Source organism: Hypanus sabinus, chromosome 10 (genome assembly GCF_030144855.1).
Source record: "Hypanus sabinus isolate sHypSab1 chromosome 10, sHypSab1.hap1, whole genome shotgun sequence".
Taxonomy (NCBI): domain Eukaryota; kingdom Metazoa; phylum Chordata; class Chondrichthyes; order Myliobatiformes; family Dasyatidae; genus Hypanus; species Hypanus sabinus.
In genome coordinates this window covers 25,937,456-25,954,562 of record NC_082715.1, presented here as the reverse complement: position 1 = coordinate 25,954,562, position 17,107 = coordinate 25,937,456, and the positions used below count along the sequence as shown (strand labels likewise).

The window sequence follows — 17,107 nt, the reverse complement described above, 5'->3', positions numbered from 1 at the left end:
TCTCTATACCCCTTCCATCCAGGTACCTATCCAAATTTCTCTTAAGTGTTGAAATTGACCTCACATCGACCATTTGCACTGGCAGCTCATTCCACCCTCTCACCACACCTGAGTGAAGAAGTACATGGATTATGTACATAATCTAGCAGAGAAAAAGAAAATAATAATAATTAATTAACAAGTAAATCAATTACATTATACGTATATTGAATAGATTTTTAAAAATGTATAATCAGAAATACTGTATATATTTTTTAAAGTGTCCAAAGCTTCAAAGTCCATTTAGTAATTGGTTGGCAGAGGGGAAGAAGCTGCTCCTGAATCGCTGAGTGTGTGCCTTCAGGCTACTGTATCTCCTACCTGATGGTAACAGAGAGAAAAGGGCATGCCCTGGGGGCTGGAGGTCTTTAATAATGGAGGCTGCCTTTCTGAGACACTGCTCCCTGAAGATGTCCTGGGTACTTTGTAGGCTAGTACCCAAGATGGAGCTGACTAGATTTACACCCTTCTGCAGCTTCTTTCGGTCCTGTGTAGTACCCCCCCCCCCCCCATACCAGACAGTGATGCAGCCTGTCAGAATGCTCCCCATGGTCCGGTCCTTGAACTGAGCACTGAACTCACTTTGCAGGACCATCCTGCTCAAGTCTTCAGTACTGTCATGGCTCACGGTCTCTGGCTGCTCATCCTCCACAAGAATGATGCGAGGTTTTCCTGACCCTGGCACCTGGGAGACAACAAACAAACTGGGAATCCTGCTGTTGTCCACAGGACCACCTTTCTGTTTGCCTAATCGAGGAATTTCCTATCATTACACAGGTCGACTCGACCCTCTCCCCCCACCACCCCCAAAACAGTATCTAAACTTCAGGCTTGTTGTTTCTTTGAAGTAAGTAACTCTCACTTCGGCTAGCGGCTTAATATAGGGGATGAGAGCCCGCCGGCCTGGCCAAACTTAAGAAATCTCGTTTAGATGAATGCAGCGCGATGTGTCCCCTGTTACAAATCAGTACCATGAAATAACAAATAGTACACAATATGCAATTAAACAATTGACCTTTATAATTCTTAATTTGACTTAGAGGGTTAGTAAAGAAAACAAAAAAAGAAAAGGGGCCCATTCTCATGAAACAGTCTAATGCGCAACGTTGGAGCTCACAGATAAGGCCGTTTGTCCACCATCGACTTCCTCCGATCGTTGCCGATCTTCGGACCCTTGCTGGAAGTCCACTCCGTCCGAGGTCTACCAACTCTCTCCATTCGCATCTTCTCTCCTCATCTCTCCCCGGCAAAAGACTGTGAATTCCCGGCTCGCAGACACACAGGAAAGAACACCATCCCGCTCATTGGCTGGCATGCCCCATTATCTCTAGTCACAACCCAAACGTTGCTGCTACTGAGAAACCATTACCTCAGCAGTGGAACATTACAGAGAAGCCATTACATTAGGATGAAACCTTTCAGCGTGTTACAGTAATATTAAACAATAATAGTTCAAATGAGAGGCTTATGACCTTCCTTGATATGGTTTAAAATTTAAGTGTATTGTATAAATACAAAACCAGAAATGACTATTTCCATTGGTAAGTTTGAAATAATTGGTCTCTTTATGCCTTTATGAAGAAGGAAATGAGTTTTGGAGAAAGTTCAGTATTATTTAGGGCTGGTGGTGTAGGAATCCTTTGTCCTAAAGGATGATTAAGGGACAATTGGAAAAAAATGGCTAAAGCAAAGGGTGAATGATGGAGAGCTCCCTGACACGTTGAATCACTGCCTGTATGAAGGCTCCAATGTGCAGCATTACAGGACCCTGCCAGCTCCATCGTAGACACAACCCTCCCTACCTTCATAATATTAGGCATCTGTTAGTCTCGAGAGACTATGGATTTGCGCCTTGGGAAGTTTCCAGGGCGCAGGGCTGGGCAAGGTTGTATGGAAGACCGGCAGTTACCTATGCTGCAAGTCTCTCCTCTCCACACCACCGATGTTGTCCAAGGGAAGGGCAAAGGCGGATACAGCTTGGCACTGGTGTCTCGCAGAGCAATGTGTGGTTAAGTGCCTTGCTCAAGGACACAACGCGCAGCCTTAGCTGAGGCTCAAACTAGCGGCCTTCAGATCACTAGACCAATGCCTTAACCACCTGGCCACCTCCCTACCTTCAAGGACATCTTCAGTAAGTAGTGCCTCATGAAGGCAGCATCCTTAATTAAGGGCCCTCACCCATACAAGGCATACCCTTCTTATAAAACTACCATCAGGGAGGAGGTAAGGAGCCTGAGGACTTGCACTCAACGATTGTAAGCTCATCCATCGTCAGCTTTCTGGATGGTCTAAACACTACCTCATTATCCTTGTTGCATTGTTTATGTTGTAAATTATAAAAGCTTTATGTGTTTGTACTATAATGCTGTCACAGAGCAACAAATTTCCCCTCAATTATGATGACGATGAACCAGATTCAGATACTAATGGAGGAGGAGAGATGAGGCAGTGGGATTAGTGTTGCTATGAAGACTTGGTGGGCATGATGTGGTAAATGTCTGCCTGTCATGCTGTAAATACTAGTGGTTATATTTATTTATCTGTTGAGGTTCAGTGCAGAGTCGGTCCTTCAGTCAATCCCCCCATTTAATGCTTGGGACAATTTATAAAACCAATTAACCTACCCCAGTCTTTGGACTGTGGGAGGAAACTGGAGCACCCGGTGGAAATCCATGCAACATGGGGAGAACATACAAACTCCTGACAAGCAGCAATGGCAATTGAACCTGGGTTGCCTGCACTGTAATGCGTTGTGCTAACCACTACACTACCCATGCCATTTCAATCATATTTTTGGCTCAGTATCCATGTTAAATTTATCTTTTCTGCAGCATCTTGAAATATTTTCACAGTATAAGTTTAACTCGAAATTTAACAGGCCATGGAAGGCTGTAGGCCCTCAAAAACGATGGCCCAGAGTTGTGCATTTGCTGAGAGAATCCAAATAAGTATTACTTCATCTTTTGAATTTGTACAAAATATAATTTGTATAAACTTTTATCTGGTTGACAATAGCAAAATGGAAGCTCAAATGAAGGTCACAACATTAGCTGGCTAATTGGATAGCTTGATTTCCGGCATTTTTTAGTAAATTGAAAATAAATTGAGCTTTTGCGGATTATCCTTTGCTGTTAAGTACTGAGAGAAGTTGAATGGCTGCATATTTGTGCTTAGTCAAGCAGTGATTCATTTGTTAATTTAAAGAAGAGTACTTATTCCAACCAATCAGTTTTTATTGCTATATTTAATGATGATTATTTGAACAATGACATTCTAGGATGAGATATTATGGTCTACAGGCAAACTATTCAGGTGTATGGTCTTTGTAAGATGCACTGCAGAGAGTGTGAGATGTAATTAATTTAACTGTGAGTTTAATACAGGGTGTTTGGAATGGAATTACTTGAGGGTTAATTTATGTGGAATTCAAGGTAATTTTCAAGTTAATTTTTCTATGACTTGTTAAATTCTGTGAATGGGGATGAAAAGTTCAAAAGTTCATTTAATGTCAGAGAACTGTGTACAATACAATATGCATCCTGAAATTCTTTTTCTTCGCAACCGTCTACGAAAGCAGAGGATTGCCCCAAACAATGAATGACAGTTAAATGTTCGAACCTCAAAGTCCCCCCCCCTCCCAGCTCCCCCCTCCCGCACGTAAACGGCAGCAAGCAACAACCCCCCTCCCCCCACCGGCAAAAATAAAGCACACCCACTACCAGCACTCAAGCGTGAGCAAAGCAATAGCAAAGACACAGTTTGTTGGAATGTTAGAAAAAATGTTACGCTGATGCTTTTATTTTGTATGCAGTTTTCTTCCAGACATGTAGTTATTTTGACGTGACCTTACTGTACATGAATTGGGTCTGGAGATCAAAGGGGAGAATTGACCTACTACATTAATAAAAATGCTGAGTAATCTGTTAATTAGCTAGAACTTGAGAGCCATTGTAGAAGAATGAATTCCTTGCTTTTAGGGGTTGTAATATATCACGAGGAAGATGCTTTTACAAGTGCCTAATTTCATATTGCTGTCCATGAACATGAAATTCTTACATCTTCTGATTTCTCCCTCCTGCAATATTCAATTTGAATCACTCCTGCATTAGTACTTGGCTTTTGGGAAAGGGAGCAATTGATTAAATCTGGAGTGATCCCTGCTGATGTATGGAGAGGTTCCTTGAATATAACTGCTAGCATGACTAAACATGACCCCCTCTCTTAGAAACATGTGGTCTGGTGCTGTTTGGCAATGAAGGAAATGTTATCCAGTGTTCTCCTCGTCTTTCTCCCTCTCTTTCTCTCTTATTTGTCCACTTGCTGTTTAAATTCTCCTGAAAGCCAAAGTGGTGCTTTAACCAACAAATGAAATATTCTGTTTTCTGCAATGGTAGAAAGCTTTAGTGGAATGATCCACTGAATCTCAACAAGGATGATGCATTCTTTTTTTAAAAAAAAAAGCGTTGTATTATACTTTTTGGTCGTGTTTCTAGTTCCATCCCACTGGAGAATTATCTGCAATTTTCCCTGCAGTTTGATTCTTTCAACTAAAGCCTACTGGAAGCAATACAGTGTTTCCTGCAGAGATCTCAGCTATGGAGTCGGTAACAGAGCACATTTAGTTTGCCCTGTTATTGTGACCACAAGATTAATTCTCGAGGAGAAAAAAAACATTGTATTTATGCTGTGCAATTCTCTCAGGCAGTTCACGTTGGCTGAAGTAACACAAGTATGTGGTAGGCATAGAGTCATTTAAGACATTTGTAAGATGAGTATTAGCTTTTTTTGTGAATTGTACATTAAAACTCAGTGAAATCTGTTGCTTGCATCAAATCAAATCAAGGATCAGTCTACAAGAGTCAGCACCAACGCAGCAAGCTTGCAGCTCACTGACGCTAACCCGTACGTCTTTGGAATGTGGGAGAAAACCGGAGCACTCGGAGGAAACCACACAGTCGCAGGGAGAACGCACAAACTCCTTGTGAGCAGTAGCAGGAATTGAGAACTGATCTGTGGTCACTGGCTAGCGCTGTAAAGCCATGCGGTAGTTGCTCGCGATACCATGCTGCCCTGTTTTACAACGATGATTCCATGAACAGTTGGATAGCTGCTTTCTTCTCAATGGAATTTAATGAAATAACTTGCCCCTCAGCAAAGTTATTTGCTCCTGGCATTGTACAGTACCATTTTTGATTTCAGTTCAATAGTATACATACGAACTGCATTTGTTGTTTTTCACAGATCTCATGGGAGAAAAATCGTTTTAAAAAAAGCTATTTGAATTGTTTAATAAATGTATAGATATTTTACTAGTAGCCATGTAGGCTCATGCATTTATATTGAATGTTAAGTGAAGCAAGGCCTAGAAATTTGGGTGGATATACTCAATATTCTCAAAATGCTGCTCCTTGCAACTTTTAACAAAGCTTGGGATGTTTTCTTTCTTCCAGCCCTCTCAAACTAGAATGAGATTAATATTTCTGAAAACATTCTATGCATTAGCGTGGCATAGCTAACAGAGTTGCTGCCTCATAAGTCCAGTAATCCGGATTCAATTTGGACCTCAGATGCTACCTGTGCTGAGGTCGCACGTTCTCCCTCTGACTGTGTGATTTTTGCACAGGGTCCTCTGCTTTCCTTTCACCAGTGATGGCCAGAGAAAATTGCCCCCACTGGAGCTGGGTGTTGACGCTGGGGAACGGTGGAATTGAGACCAGTTAGAGAGTAACTTTAAGGGGATATTTATGAGAAATGACATTGGTCTTTGAGTTGGCTTCGACTGAAGGACGTGAGGAAAATACTTTGCATCCTTTTATTATTCCCTATAATCTGGATATTTTCCCATTGTGAGTGATTTCTGATTTTGTTACGTTGGTAGTTCTCTGGCCTCCAATTTGGAGTTTCAGGTTGAAGCATTGTCTGATTTAGAATTTACTACACAGTTAGAATTTATTACTGAGAGAGTACTGCATTGCCAGAAATACTATCAGTCAATGGGATGAAATGTTCAAATAAAAAATCTAATTCCTCCTCAGACACCTAGGTAAAGAAAATCCCGTGGTACCATTCAATAAATAGTAAGAGCTACTGATCAGAATATCTCTTTCAACCAACTGTATCAAAAGCACATCTAGTGCTTATTAATTTGCTATTTGCTGTCTTTATGACAGTCTGACCCTCTATTCAAAACCTGAAATTTATAACTTCATAATCAGTTGTTTGTTGCATAAGTGATGCTGCAGTTAAAGATAATCGATAATTTAAGGGCTTTTTGAGATATTCTGAACACGTAGAAGGTGCTGTATATGTGAAGGTTCTCTTTCTCCTTTACAAAGCAAAGATCACATTTTGGATACTGGGTTCCTCCAGTGGTTGCATCACAGCCCGGTGTGGAAAAACCAAAGCCCTTGAACAGAAAATCCTACAGAAAGTAGTGCAAACAGCACAGTCTATCACAGGTAAAACCTTACCCACCACCATTGAGCACATCTACTTCGAGCTCTGTTGCAGGAAAGCAACATCCATCAACAAGGACCCCCACCACCCAGGCCATGCTCGTTTCTCGCTGCTACCATCAAGAAAAACGTACAGGAGCCTCAGGACCCACACACCTGATGCGGGTACAGTTATTACCCCTCAACCATCAGGTTCTTGAACCAATGGGGATAATTTCATTCAATTTAGCTCAACTTCACTCACCCCTTCACTGAATTGTTCCCACAAACTATGGACTTCAAGGATTCTCCACCTCATGTTCTCAATATTTATTTATTGCTTGCTTATCTAACTATCTATCTATCTATCTATTTTTCTCTTTTATTTCTTTTGAATTTGCACAGTTTGTTTTGCACATTTGTAGCCTGTCCCGTTGGGTGCAGTCTTTCATTGATTCCATTGAGTTTCTTGGACTTACTGAGTATGCCCGTTAGAAAACAAATCTCATAGTTGAATATGGGACATAAGTGTACTTTAATAACAAACCAGCTTTGTAATTTATGATTATGCTTTATCCTTTAGCAAAATGAGGGAGGTAGTCTCGGGCTATAGAACTATTGTAGCTATCCCTCGAGGTTGAGGACGATGGTCTTCATTCCGTTGATCTATTTATGGGCTCTCAAGTTAATACTAATCGGGAAGCTGTTGGTAACGAAAAGCGGGTTCTGGGATTGGCAGGATTTTACTTCTGGTATGTAGTTCCACCAGCCATGCTGCACGAGGTACCTGAAAGCCTCTGTATTGTAAATATAATTTGCAGTCCCAGATAAAGATGCTCTTTTGGCCATCAGGGTTGGTGAAATGCACAAAGCAGCGGCAGATGGTATTTAATCCTGCCAAGTTCAAGGTGCTGCTTTCTGGGAGGATTAATTAACCTGACTAAGATGTATTTTATGGCTTGGGGCACAGAATATACGAACAAGGAAATTATAGTACAATTTTCTTAAACATTGGTGAGGTCACAATCAGGTCACCACACTTGACAAAAGACATGATCACTCTATCGAGGGTGATACAAGGAAGAACCAGTTAGAAACAAGACAGTGATCTAGTCTGGAGAGGATGAGGTTCTGACAGTGATGATGACGGCTGCTGGGTGAGTTGAATACGTAAACTCCAGAGACGCAAACACACTTGGTTTGCCCTCTGTGAAAAATGGGCAAACAGAAAAACCGGTGATTGGAGAAGAGAAGAAAATGAATTCAAAGTTGTGAAGGGTGGACTCAGGATTTCTTCCCCCCAGTGTCGGTGCTGCAAGTAAGGGCTGGGCTGTTGTCAGTTTTTTAGCAAGTCAACCTGTAAAGCTGCGGTTACAGAATTGTTACGATACTTGGGTTTTGACTCAGAAAGAAATGGTACGAGCCGTTCAGCACTTTTGGGCAAGGGTGTTGATTTGGTGCGTCAAAATTCAAACTTACAAAAACTAGTGGAAAGAAAACTTGCCAATTCACAAAAAGATATCTACCAGAAAACACCATTATAGCTATGTACCATTTTCAGCGTGAACTCCTGTTCCCTCTCGCGCTCTCTGAGCTCCTGCATGTCATTTAACCCTCCTTCCCATACCCTACACCAACCTCTCTGCCTTTGGCCTTCTCCATTACCAGTCTGAGACCTCCTATTTGAATCCACCACCTCCTCCTGCCCCACCCCCACCAAAAAAAAACCTCACTTCGTCTGCCTTGCTTTTTTTGTCCTCCTCCAAGATCATCCACCTGCTTCTGTCGCCCTGCTCTGCCCCACCCCTCCCCTAATTGAGCTCCATCTGCCAATCATCCTTCACTATTCCTTGGTCTGTCAATCATCTACTGTTCCTCGACTCACTACTCCCCTTTGCTCTATTCTGGCTATCTTCCCTCTCCACCCTCATTACTGACGCAGTGCTTCGACCTGAAGTCTGACAATTCCTTTCACTCTGCAGGTTCTTGGCTTGTTGAGTTTCTCCAGCAGATAGTTTGTCGTTCCAAATTACTGCATCTACATACTTCTGTGTCTTCAATATTAGGGAGTCTGCAGACATCTAATGATTAGGCCATTGTGGCCTTGAATGTTATGCATTTTCCTCAACATGCATTGTAGCATCTTATGATATGTCTTTTGGTGGGACCACACAGACCTGTGATCTTCAACAATAGAAATACTTAGTGCCCAAGAACAGGATTCCATTCTAATTTTATGACTCTCTTGATGTGAATACATATTCCTGTTCTTTCATTCTCAGTGGGTTAAAGTCCCGGAAATGGCTGCTGAGCAATGATTTGAGTGCAGCTTCACCACACAAGCGTTGGTGATACATGTCCAGTTTCATGAGGGTAAGTGGGTCTGGGCATTAAAATATTGGTCTGAATCATGCCAGCCAGCTTCTGGGAATTTTTTTTTTACTTGCCACTGTACGGCAATTTGTTAATTTGCAAGCAAAACTGGGTAATGCTAGTTAACTTAAAATGACCCGGTTTATATTTAGTGATGAATTCAGTTAAGTTTTCCTTTGGTGGTAGTTTGGTAATGTATGCTTTGTATAATATTACCTATCTAGTAATGAATGAAATTGAATGTGAGAGTATTATCCGAGTTCAGGAAATTGCACAAGATGCTTGAGGAACCCAGCGGGTCAGGCATCGTCTATGGAAATGAATAGGTAGTCAACATTTGGGCCAAGACCCTTCTTCAGGACTGGGAAGGAACGGGGAAGATGCCAGAATAAAAAAGGGGAAGGAGGCCAGCTGGAAGGTGATAAGTGAAGCCAGGCAGGTGGGAAAGGTCAAGGCTGAAGAGGAAAGAATCTGATAGGAGAGAAGAGTGGAACATAGGAGAAAGTTAAGGAGGAGGGGACCCGTGAGAAGAAGTAAAAAGTCAGTGAGGAATAGAGAAAGTGGGGGGAGAGGATGGAATTTGTTTACTGGAAGGAGAAGACGATATTCATAACATTAGGTTGGAGGTTACCCAGGCGGAATATAAGGTGTTGCTTATGTAAGATATTAGTTGTCTGTTTCCTTTAAGTCTTGGTTGTGAGCCTCAACTAGCCATAGGAAGAATTAAAATTTTACAGCTCATGTTGCCTTCCAAAATTCTTCCTATTTATCAAAAGACTTGGAAGCAGCTTTGGAGAATCAGTTTCTGATTTGTCCACCCATCACAGAAACCCAGCTCCACTAGTGGTGCCATAAAGCTAATGTTTTGGTGCAGAACCTATTTGAGAGTCATATTTTAATCCAAAGGTGACTGTAACGTAAGGCACAGAGATACTGGCGGTCTGATTCACCTTTAAAATTCACCTGGGATATTGTTTTTGAGCATATAAATCAACACATTGTTAAGTTGCAACGTGATAATGTCTTGCTGCTCTCAATCATATTCTCACTATAACAAGTAATTTGCCGCCTTTCCCATGAGAATCCATTGCAAGAGAGCCATCTAGAATCAGTGTCACTGTAATGGAAAAGTAAATCACTGAAGATTGAAGATGTCTGTGAAGCAGCAAATTCTTTTTCTGTGCTGATGCAAATCTATCTTTCTGGGTGATGGACATGTTCATCATATTGGATCTAATCATGTCGGAACTGAGATCACCACGAAAACTGCCATCGGATAAATAACATCAATTCCATATGCAGCATGTAAATACCTTTTTTTTCCAAATGCTTATGTTCAGAAACTCTTCTTCAGAGTGCACCACTTAAAATCTTTTGTAATGTCATTTATCAGTCCGCCGAAGACTGCTTAAAAAAAACACAATTCTCTTCCTTATTTTTAACCTTGTCATACTTCTGGTATCTGTTTTCCTTTTTTTTAGTCTTTGGCTTTTCAAACGCGTATCCATGAGAATAAATGAAGCTCTTTTTTAAGTCACAAGAGGTACTGCAGATGCTGGAAATCCAGAGGAACACACACAATGTGCTGGAGGAGTTCAGCAGGTCAGGCAGCATCCAGAGATGGGAACAAACATTCAAGGTCTCCGGTCTAAACCCTTCATCAGGACATGATAACAAGTGTTCTCCTCCTCCTAACCAGTGCTCCTCACATTTTTGCACCATTAAAACAGTTTTTAACTAGAATTCAAGGCCTAATTGAAGGAGTGTATGGGGGTTGATGTCAGAGGTAAGTTTTTTACAGAGAGTGTTAGGTGCATGGAACATGATACCAGGAATCGTGGTAGATGCAGATACGGTAGCTACTGGTAGAAGCAGAGTTGGTGGTGCTGAAGGCGAATGCAATGTTGGCATTCATTTCTAGAGGTACAGAATATAAGAGCAGCGATGTGATGTTGAGGCTCTATAAGGCATTTATGAGACCACACTTGGAGTATTGGGTGCAGTTTTGGGTTCCTTATTTTAGAAAGTTATATACTGACGTTGGGGAGAGTTCAGAGAAGATTCAGGAGAATGATTCCAGGAATGAAAGGGTTACTGTATGAGGAACGTCTGACAGCTCTTGGGCTATATTCCTAGAGTTCAGGAGAATGAGCATGGATCTCATTGAAACATTTTGAATGTTAAATGCCTGAACTGATTGGATACGGCAAAGTTATTTCCCATGGTAGGTGAGTCCAGGACAAGAGGGCACAACTTCAATATTGAAGGACATCCATTTAGAACAGAGATGTGGAGAAATTACTTTAGTGAAAGGGTGGTAAATCTGTGGAATTTGTCGCTACGAGCGGCTGTGGAGGCCGTCATTGGTTGCATTTAAGGCAGAGATAGATAGGTTCTTGGTTAGCCAGGGCATCAAAGGGTATGGGGAGAAAACAGGGGAGTGGGAATGACTTGAAGAATTGGATCAGCCCAAGATTGAATGGCGGAGCAGACTCGATGGGCTGAATGGCCTTCTTCTGCTCCGTTATCTTAGTGTTATGGTTATTTAGGGCCCCAAACAGTCTTTCCAGGTGAGGCAACACTTCACCTGCAAATCTGTTGGGGTCGTTGATTTTCCCAATGCTGCCTCCCACTTGTTGAGACCCGTCATAAGTTGGGGAATGCTTCATTGAGCACCTTCGCTCCATCCACCAAAATTGGAATTTTCTTGTGGCCAACCATTTTAATTCCTATTCCATTTCCTGTTCCAACATGTCGGTCCATGGCAGCCTCTTCTACCACTATGAGTCCACCCTCAGGATGGAAGAGCATCACCTCCTATTTCCTCTCGTTAGCCTCCAGGCATCATAGTGTGAACATCGATTTCTCTTTTTGGTCATTTTTAATTTTATTTTTCCCTGTTATTTCTTTTACCCTTCCTCCTTCTCCTCCCTCTATTCCCCACTCTGGCATCTTGCCTCTTCTCCTCACTGGCCTATCATCCCCTGGTGCCCCATCCTCCCACTTTCTCCCATGGTCCACTCTCCTGTCCAATCAGATTCCCCCTTCTTCAGCCCCTTGAATTTTCTGCGAATCACCTCCTAGCTTTTTATTTCATTTCCCCCTCCAGTTGCCGAGCTTCATCTATCACCTTCCAGCTTGGCCCCCTTTACTATTCTGGCTTCTTCCTCCTTCCTTTCTGATCTGCTTGAAGGGTCTTGGGCCGAAACGACAACAGTTTAATCATGTCCATAGATGCCGCCAGCAGCATTTTGCATGTGTTGCTTGTTGACTCTATATGTGATAACACTGGAGCCAATCTTATTGGGGCTGAGTGGCTTTGTTGGTTTGCATGTGAATGCTAGAAGCTCCAGATGACAATTCAGCAAGAGTTGTCCCTGAGTGAATGATGGGACCAGGTCCAGTCCTGAGAACAGCAATAACTGAATTGAGGGTGAAATAGTCAAAAAAGATGCAAAATAGAATTACTAATTTTAAGGAGGGGAAGACTGAAGGAGGGGAATGAACTGAAAACATCATGAACATGTTGCTTAGAACACGTCTGCTTAGAAAGCAGTATTGGCTGTTTGAATTGTTCTTTCTAGACCAGGTTAATTGTTTTGTGTGACCTACCGTCGAAAAGAAAGCAGTGCTCTAAATCATCAGTAAGCTTTGTGTTAGGAGTTTAATGAATAATTAATATGCAAATCCAGGAAGTTTGGAAAAATAATGGGAGAAATAAAGACAAGCTGCTGTCTATGCAAAGCATCAAGGAATTGATGGGCAGGTTTCAAAACTGGCAGCTTGTGCCTGAGGTCTTAATTGTTTGAACATACTGGTTGACATGATGCTGGTTATGAATTTTGCACGTACCTCTTCCCCAGAAAAGGTTTAGACTTCTATGTTTATAGGGTGCGCTTTTCCTTAGAATTCAAAGAAAACTTGAATTTTTAAGCCCCAATGACATAACAAAGTATGTTACAAGATAAATAAATGGATAGAGGTTTCTGAATAGATCTGGTTAAATATGATCCATCAGGTATGCTTACCAGCATTTGTTCAAACAGTAGACTTACACTGATGTCATAAAAATATGATTGTCAACATTTTCAGAGATCTGGGAATTGAGAACTGTGGAAAACTGGCACTGGGATGGGGAATGTGATGCAGATAAGCATGGTAGTATTGAAGGCCAGGCAGGCTTGAGAGGCCAAATATGTTACCAATATCTTGAAAACACTGTATGATTTTCTTACAGATCTACTTTAATTTTAAGCTGATATGTTGCACGTACAATGCGTGAATCAGAAGTAATCTTTGCGATAATGCACGTTTCATTTCTGGGTCTGTGTAGTGAGATGTGCTCAGGTCAGATGTACAGAACTGATGATGGACACCATGACATTTACAACGTGTATAGTGTGTAGCTACTTATTAATCAGGGGAAAATGTAATATTCAAGGAATGTACGTTAAACTGCTTCTGTTGTTTGTGCAAATCATATATTTGTCAAAGAGTTAGTAAAGGGGCTACTTGTCAAATTGATACTTAACTCATCTGTGAATGTTTAGCAAGCTTTTTCATCGAGTGTTGTTATTTTTGTCCACACCGTGTGGCACATCAGGCGGCAATCTTGCCATAACTTTAACATTTTGTCTTTTTTTTGACGAGGCTGCATTGCTAGCTCGACCCTCAACCCAGCGAGGATGGACAGCATGCAAGGAGCCAGCCGGATTTGAACCTGGGACCACTCGCGCCGAAGTCCAGTACTGATGCCACTTGACCGCCAGTTGGCTATCATCGAGTATTAGTGATGGTGATTTGTTGCCACAAAACCAATGACCTGCAACTTATCAACATCTGCAGCATCTTGAAGCCTACAGATCTTCAAAGCATAACGTAACATGCCACGGTGGCGTAGTGATTAGCGCCACGCTATTACAGCTCGCGGTGTTCTGGAGTTCAAAGTTCCAGTGGATGTAGTGTACCTCGATTTTCAGAAGGCATTTGATAAGGTCCCACATAGGAGATTGGTGGGTAAAATCAAAGCTCAGGGCATCGGGGTGAAGACATTGACATGGATAGAAAACTGGTTGGCAGATAGAAAGCAAAGGGTAGCGGTGAATTGGTGTTTCTCGGAATGGCAGGTGGTGATCAGTGGGGTGCCACAGGGCTCAGTATTGGGACCACAGCTCTTTACAATTTACGTCAACGATTTAGATGAAGGCATTGAGAATAACATCAGCAAATTTGCTGCTGATACTAAGCTGGGTGGCAGTGTGACATGTGATGAGGATGTTAGGAGAATTCAGGGTGACTTGGATAGGCTGGGTGAGTGGGCAGATACTTGGCAGATGACGTTTAATGTGAATAAGTGTGAGGTTATCCACTTTGGGAGTAAGAACAGGAAGGCAGATTATTATCTGAACGGTGTAGAGTTAGGTAAGGGAGAAATACAAAGAGATCTAGGAGTCCTTGTTCATCAGTCACTGAAGGTGAATGAGCAAGTGCAGCAGGCAGTGAAGAAGGCTAATGGAATGTTGGCCTTTATTACAAAGGGAATTGAGTACAAGAGCAAGGAAATCCTCTTGCATTTGTACAGGGCCCTGGTGAGACCACACCTGGAGTATTGTGTACAGTTTTGGTCTCCAGGGTTAAGGAAGGACATCCTGGCTGTAGAGGAAGTGCAGCGTAGATTCACGAGGTTAATTCCTGGGATGTCCGGACTGTCTTACGCAGAGAGGTTCGAGAGACTGAGCTTGTATACGCTGGAATTAAGGAGATTGAGAGGGGATCTGATTGAAACATATAAGATTATTAAGGGATTGGACAAGATAGAGGCAGGAAATATGTTCCAGATGCTGGGAGAGTCCAGTACCAGAGGGCATGGTTTGAGAATAAGGGGTAGGTCATTTAGGATAGAGTTAAGGAAAAACTTATTCTCCCAGAGAGTTGCGGGGGTGTGGAATGCACTGCCTCGGAAGGTAGTGGAGGCCAGTTCTCTGGATGCTTTCAAGAAGGAGCTAGATAGATATCTGGTGGATAGGGGAATCAAGGGATATGGGGACAAGGCAGGAACCGGGTATTGATAGTAGATGATCAGTCATGATCTCAAAATGGCAGTGCAGGCTCGAAGGGCCGAATGGTCTACTTCTGCACCTAGTGTCTATTGTATGTTAATTAGTTATTGTAAATTGTACCTGGATAAGGTTAGGGTTAATCGTGTTTGGGGGGGAGGTGGGGGGGGGGGGGCTCTTTGGCAGCGTGGCTCAAAGGGCTCACTCTGTAATGCTGAAATAAAATAATAAATATTAATGTTAGGCTTAACATTGAATCTTTGGAGGTTTCTTGAATGCCCATTTAAAACTTAAGGAAATCATAATTTGGGCCTGTCAGTAAGATTCATTCAACAGATGCAATGTGAATGTTGATTCAATTCCCAAATGCTTTCTGACAAAATTCCCAAACCTGCCACAGGTATCATTCCAAGTAATTTAGTGCCGAAGAGGAGCTTAATTTGCATCCGATCAGTGAGCTGCACGTACCAGTTAAATGATGTTTGACAGTTTTCTGAAGACCAGGAAAAATTTGGCCAGTGGCAGATACAAGTAGTTCTGAGAAAAGGGGCAAATTGAAGCTAAGATATTAATTGGAATGGATGGTTAAGAAATGCTTGCAAATTATATAGTGTTAGTGTGAATTTGAGTATTGGTGTGAGTCTTGCTTTTAAATTTTGGTGGTTATTCACTTTTTGTTTAAAGAATAATCTATTTAAAAGGTGATCAACTCAACAAACTGCACATAGAAAATCTAGTCTTACATCTGAAAGTAAATTATGTGAACTTTCAACCATGGGCCTTTGTCACTATTATCAAAGTATGTATGTAATATACAGCTCTGAGAATCTTCTCCTCCAGTTAGCCATGAAACAAAGAAAAGCTATGGAAGTAAGTTCAAAGAAAAGCAGTAAACTCTCCCCCCCAAAAAAACGGCAACAAGATTATCAACCTCTCCCCACATACAAAAATGCAACAAAAACATCAGCCCCAAATGCCATTTCCCCTCACCAGAATGTAGTCCCCGAACAAAAAAAAACAAAAGCCCAACAAGAACATTGACCCCAGTGCACCTTCTCTCCTCTCCCCCTCCCCAACACACACACAAAATAACAATGAGAAACAACAGGTGAAAACACAAAGTGAAAAAAAACCTTAAGCTGAAAAAATCCATAGTCCATTGTACAAATCCATAAACACAGAACCTCGGTGATGTCCTCCAACATGGTGGAAAGAGGGAGGCACGGCTGGATCTCACAGGCTTACCTTCTGGACACAGTGATAGGCCACACAGGCTCCTCCAGCAACAGAGGGACCAAAAGGCAAGTAGCCAGTGCTGAATACTCTCTCACCTTCTGTAATCGCCCCAATGTTTCAATCTTTCTCATCGCTTTAATTGCAAAATAGAGTCAATCAAATGGTGCTTGCCTGCAAAATTTTAAAAGTTAAATGAGAATGTTGATACACTTATTGTCCACCTCAGTTGCAGCTTCAAGTTTGTGCGTCAACATCACTAAAGTCCCAAAATGCAAGGTGTGCCAGCCTATATTTCGTTAGGAGCTTAAGGAGATTTGGTTTATCATTAAAGACTGACAAATTTCTACAGATGTACTGTGGAGAGCATTTTATCTGGCTGCATCACTGTCTGTCATGGAGGGGCCACTGCACAGGATCAGAAAAACCTGTAGAACTTTCATGACTTTTTTTTTACTGTTTGCACAATTTTGCAGGCAAGCACCATTTGAAAAGGGTGAAAAACATTTGATATTCAGATTCACATAGCTTGACAATGCAGGGGTTATTGCAGTTAATTTTAATGGCCACCTCATTGAAAATGAAAAATGTCAACTGGAGCTATTGAAGCACTGACTTGTAGAAAGTGATGCATATCTAGTTCTGTTCAGACTAGAGTCTTGAATATACAACAGAAGTAAAATATTGGTCACCTATTTAATTGCTTTTTTCATCACATTTTTTTTTGTGGGGAAAAATTCTTTAGTCTTGTGCATATTGACAGTTGATTGACATTAAGATAATCTTTAAAATATTGCATCAAATGTGAAGCCTTGGATTAGGTTTGTCCCCATAGTAATGTTCCCAGATCCACGAGATTCAAAGCTGCATTGTGCGGAACGAAAACTAACGCAGCGGATTTCTCACAAAAAAATAGACCTGCAGAATTCTGAAAGTTTTGACGAAAAAAGAGGCCTTTTGTCTTACAAACGC

General features: G+C 41.7%; 1 protein-coding gene across 5 annotated transcripts in view; it reads left to right on the top strand.

Annotated features, from left to right (window-relative positions):
• ptprk (protein tyrosine phosphatase receptor type K) overlaps positions 1-17,107 on the top strand; it is a 656,369-nt gene that overhangs the window by 166,453 nt on the left and 472,809 nt on the right. The window lies entirely within an intron of this gene.